The sequence below is a fragment of the Pinus tabuliformis genome, chromosome Q (assembly GCF_031772625.1).
Source record: "Pinus tabuliformis cultivar Carrire ecotype Pingquan chromosome Q, CPIR1, whole genome shotgun sequence".
Taxonomy (NCBI): Eukaryota; Viridiplantae; Streptophyta; class Pinopsida; order Pinales; family Pinaceae; genus Pinus; species Pinus tabuliformis.
Window position 1 is genome coordinate 1,134,760,625 of NC_142296.1, and position 6,115 is coordinate 1,134,766,739.

Below are 6,115 nucleotides of genomic sequence, written 5' to 3' on the forward strand. Positions count from 1 at the left end.
GAATGTGATGTGTCTTCAATTATTTAAGTTCCCAGCGAGGCCATTCGACCCAAATGATGTGGCCCAAGAATTCACAACGAACATTAAGATAAGAGTGTTCTCTAGAAAGAAAGATCCGTTTGATGATCTATTTCAGAGTAAAAGTTCGCTCAAAGAAATTTTGCGGGAAGCTCAGTCGAGGTTATCTCCAGATGACCTACAAAAATTCACGTTATATAGAGAAAGAAGGCTGGCCAGTATTCCACTAGAGAGGCTGCGACTACCTACTAGAGAACCAACTCCAAGCATCAGCCTCAGTGAAAACTCCAGCACTTCCAGGTCTAAGTCCAACGCCGCACAAGAAGTATCTGAGCATCCTGAAGAGTCTGGTCACGACCAAGGAAAAAACGAAGAAACAACCAAAGACACAGCTCAGTCGAGTGCAATGTCTCAGCAGCAAGTTATCGCCTCACCACCAAGAGATGTCCCCCCTCTTGTCATCGAAGCACCACTTGTCACGACAGAGCTAGATAAAGAGTGGGAAACCTTCAATGAATTGATCAATCTTGAAGGGAAAGTCCCGAAAACACCTGTGAATAATACACAGGTGGTGCAAGAAGTCGTTTTGACCATGGTCAGTAGTGCCACAGAAGCTGAACACCTTCTTATCGCCCCAACCTCAGAACTTTTACTTAACGTAGAAGAAATTCCCCCACTGGATGTATTCTATAGTCCCCAACACAAAGTAGTTGTAAGGAGACAGAGAAAGAAAAGAAAGCTTGAAAATACACTGTCTCAAGAGGCTGAACATTTGGACGTCTTATGGAAAGACCCAAATAATAATCCGACTGAAAATCTTACGAAGTTGTCTCAGATTGCAGGAGCGTATGCTTCTGCAACTATTGATAAGGCCTCTGAAGTTCAGCAACTCTTAAAGGAACAAGAAAATCATATACAACTGCTACAACAACAGTTGCAACAAGCCAACGCGAACACTGAAGCTTCCAGACAGCTTGAAAAGCTACAGAAAGACTTTCAACGGATGCAGATAGGCTATCAAAGGAGTCTCGAAGAAAAAGAAAAACAATTGCAGACTTTGCAAGAAACGCATAAAGATGAGCCTAAGCTGGCAGAGTTTATCTCAGAATCTATCGGCTTGAACGAGCAACTACTACAGCAACAGGAAGAGTTGGGACGTAAAATATCACAGTGGAGTCACTATTGTGCGCTGAGCGACAAAATCACCAGTCAAGTGGTGGATTTGCGGAGCGACTATGATCAGAACGACAAGAGGGTGACAGAATATTTGACTTGGCAAGATGATGAGGAAGGGAAAAGAGCAGGTGCACCCAAGATTAATGAAAATCATAAAGAGTTGCTCTTTAATAAATGGGACGATCAAATCACGCGGGCGGAGCAAGCAGTAGAGATAGCAGTGACACAGGCAAGCATTCTTATCGACTGTGTAAATGAGAATTTACATAGGGGAAATTGAATTGCAGAGACCACCCCGGGGTACCTACCAAACAAGTTGCAACTGGAAACAGAATGGAGGCAGAAAGCACAGGCAAAAGGGAAGGCAATCCAAGCATTGGTCAGGCTGAATTGGGAATGTTACTGACGTATTTGGTTAAACCGCACAGCCAATGGATGACGGTGAAATGCATTACAAACTCAGCCGAGAAGTTAGCGTCGACTCTCGTAGATGCCGTTTTCGCAACTCAGCTCAGCGCAGAAATCAGTCAGCCGACTCTCGTAGATGCCGTTTTCGCAGCTCAGCTCAGCGCAGAAATCAGTCAGCCGACTCTTCTCAAGCCTATGCTGGACACTTGCAACTTTAAAGACCAAGCTCATAAGTGATTTCATTTAGAATGTTGTTTTTTATCTTTTTACTAGATTAGAAAAAGGACGGTCATTTGAAAACCGTATCCTAAAATTTTGTAATGATACTATTATTAGAATTAGGAAGTAGTATTTTAACCCTTCTCATTGCATTGGAGAAGGGTCCAGAAATTTGTCAAAAACTTATCCTCGGAACATGCACTTCTGCACCCTCAGAGGAGGTTTTGATGAATGGAAGGATCGAGATTTATTTATGTTTGCATTTTAATGTTTGCTACTGATGTTACACTTCTGTACTCTTAGTAGATGTTAGAAGTAAGTAGAGATAAATCGTTATTGCTTGAAGTTTGTGAGTGAAATTAGTCATAAATGGTACTTTTATCTCTTGACGAATTTCTGCTCATATTCTTAGAGTGATATACAACTGAGTTGTTTATATGTTAATGTATGAATGTGTGGGTTACCATTTGGCACTTCTGTACGGTGGAGTCATTTATTCATGCTTGACATATGAATAACTTATTATGCGATATGCTGTTCACAACTGTTTTGCCTAACTTCTTATGCAGAATGGTTCATCTTAATTGGTTTATATTCTTATGATAGCTGAATGATCTTTATTACCAGTTATTGTTCGAAATCTTTTTAGATCGCATAATAGAAGAGATATATCCCGGGATAGCGTAGATCAGATGTGTTGTTTTCATTAGATTACAATAGCATAGAGTCAGTTTACAAGTTAGATTTGAGTCAACTTTACAATACTTCTAGAATCAGCATAACCAAACTCTACACACACACACATCCTTTGGATTGGGAAGCTAGTCCCATTATCCCCAGTCAGACCCGCTACACCAAACGGACAAAGAGCCGCCAACCAGGTTCCGGACCGGGTGGGTATCCCCCTTGTTGTTGACCCGATTTCCGGGCCCTCAACAGGACCACACATCAACAGTCAAGGGTAAGTCTCCTACATAAAGGTATGTATGATTAGCGTTTACATTTGAATCTTGATTATCATCTCTAACATATGTTTTTTCAGGACAATGTAAGTATATACAGGGTCTCGGTTATATCTCTATATCTCTATATGTCACAGTTAGTTTTGGTACCACATGTTGGATGTCCTATTCTTGATACTACACATTTGGTGCTACATATTCTTGATGCTACACCAAGTCTGTTAAATCTATATGATGTTGTAAGTTCATGTTACTTGCCTTTTCATAGTTGATAGAATGGTCTCTGTTGTTGTACTTAGAACTTGGTCCATGACAAGTCTTCGGTCTGTCATCAGTTTTTATTGTATATATCTTTAGGACAATTTTGGATATAGTCTTGCATAGAGTCCAGGTGTATATCAAGAGTGGGAGTCTTTTTCTACTATTGCAACAAGTCAACAAAAAAGGTGACAAGCACACTTCAGGTACGCATTGTAATTTTAATTTTAATCTATTCATTATTATGCACTTACATATGTTTTGTAGGAAGAGGTAAGTTGAAGGGTATTTTGTTTTGTTTTGGGATTGGTTTTGCTAGGAAAATTTTTCATGCAGGTAGAAGACGATTCAAGTACAACATCAAGAAATTATTCAAGAGCATAAGTATCAAATCAAAGGAAGCATTGCAATGGTACATCCTTGAAGACATGATAACCATCCAGATATTGTGAAGTATTGTTAAGGCCAAGATTCATCATTGTAGATTTGTAAAAGATTCATTTATAAAAGAGTCATCATTGTAAAAGAGTCATTTGTAAAATATTCATCATTTTAAAGTTTTAAAAGAGTCATAATTGTAAAGATTGTAAAAAAGTCGTTTGTGAAAGAGTCATTCTTCCTAGAGTCGAAGAGGCAATATTGGGAGGTATAGGAGTCACTGTTGGGATGATGTCATGGTTGGGTTGCATGTCATAGAGTGATTGAGTATTTGGTCAAGTACACAAAAATCATTGTACATCTTATTGTATCATGGATTGTTGTCCTTGGTTTTGGAATCCACATTCTTGTCTTATTTCAGTCATTATAGGGTGGTAGGTAGGTGCTAGGCAGGTGTATGAAGTCACCTACAGGTTGGGGCCTGTGAACACTTCGGGGTGGTAGTGTGGTGCTAGGTGAGTTGTGGCTTGCTAGGGTGTTGGGGCATCCATTCAGTTGATTAGAGAATAAACCAGGGCAACGGGGCATCCTTCCAGTGGGAGATGGAGAAGAATGATTTTCTAGAATTATAGGAAGTTGTTTCTTTCATTTCAGTTGGGGCTGAATATTAAATAATTTATTAGAAAAGTGTTCAGTGGTTTTTGACCTGGAGGGGGTTTTCCCCCTAAAATTCTTGTGCCTACTTTTTTATTTTATTTAATTTTATTACTGCATAAACATTAATAATAATTGAATATTAACTAATGCTCTGAAAAAATTTAAAAGTGATAATTGCTAAGGAATATTGATTCAACCCTCCCGTATTTCTAACAATTAGTATCAAAGCTTGGTTCCTTCAATAGTAGTCTAAAAAATTGAAGGATATGATGGAGTATACTAAGAATAGATTTCCTTTCTTCAATGGAAATAACTATGCACTTTGGAGTGGAAGAATGCAGGTTCATTTGTTGGCGCAAGGATATGAAGTATGGGAAATCGTTGACAAAGGCTTCAAACTGACCCAGGATGAACAAGGTAAGAAAAATATGGTATAAGATGTAAAGGCTAAAGATCTTATTATCAATGGTTTTGTCGAATCTATTTACCTTAAGGTATTAAGTTTCAAAACTGCTAAAGAGGTATGGGGCAAGCTTGAAAATATATGTGTAGGTGACTCAAAGGTGAAAGAAGAAAAGCTTCAAGTTTTCAAGGAAAAATTTGAGCAACTCAAAATGAGGGAAGATGAAGATATTGCTACGTAATTTCAGCATGTTAATGAAACAACAAATACATTGGAAAGTTTGGGAGAACCCATTGAAACAAAAATTTTGTCTGAAAGATCCTAAAAACCTTGCGAGCAAGATTTAACCCTAAGGTATCTATCTTTGAAGATATATCGAATCTTACCAATCTCAGCATAGTTGAATTGCATGGAATTCTTATGGCATATGAAATGAGGATTGAAGAAGAGGATGGCACATCTCACTTAGAAACAAAATTTTCCACATCCAAGAAGAATGATAAGGACAAGTAGATTCAAAAAGAAAAAAATTGTAGCTGTAAGGATGAAGAAAAGGAAGAAGTGGAAGAAGAACTCTGAGATAAATAATTCACCTACTTCACATGGAAAATGAGAACAGGTACGGGAAAATTCAAAGGTAAAATTTCATTAATATGTTTTGACTGTGGTGAGGTTGGGAATTTTGCAACCAAATGTCCTCACAAAAATGAGGTTGTTACGAATGGAAAGAAAGGTCCTAGGAAGTTCAACAAGCAAGGCAAGAATAAATGTTTTAAGAAATGTTTCTTCACCAAAGAAGATAGTTCCTCATCTAAAGAAGACAATGATAACAAAGAAGAATTCAGCAGAATAGTAGTGTTTATGGCCAAGCACAATAAGCAAGAGGCACCTGACGAAGAAAGAGATGAAGAAGAAGAAATGACTGAGGTTTAATTTAAAAAAAAGGTGATCATGGTTATCAAAGATCTCAAAGCCGAGAAGAAACATGTCAACACTCTTGAAGTCAAATTGAAAATAGAAAGAGAATAGGTCCTCAACCTTAAAATCAAGTTTGAAGAATACAAATGAATTAAAGAATCTCTTAGTAAAGAATTAAAGGAAAACAACAAGGAAAGAGAAGCATTGGAAGCTGAAATAGTTGCTCTACGAAAGGAAGTAAAAAATGGAAAAAAAATCAAAACTACGCCAACACTTCAAAGAATTTGGAAGAAATCATCAAAAACCAATGATAATATAGCAACAATATGGGTCTTGGTTACAAAGAAAATTTTGAAAATAAGTCAAGTCTTTCTATGGAAATTAAAGAAGATCAATATGCAAAATCTACCAAGCTGATAGATATCTCAGCTAAATCAAGAGATCAAGACTCACAGGAAGAACCTTGGAAGACAATTCCTAGAAGAATATTCCTCCCAAGTACCAACCTATGATTTATGGTCATTTTTATTCATGTGGAAGCTTTGGACATAGAACTGCATAATGTCACATGTATGTTTGGAATGAATATAATTCCATAAGATCCTTCAGAAATGGATATTCTAGAACTCAGTATAATATCAACAAATATGATCATTTAAGAGATGATGTTGAATGTTAAAAATGTAACAGTATTGGACATATGGCTAGGGATTATGAA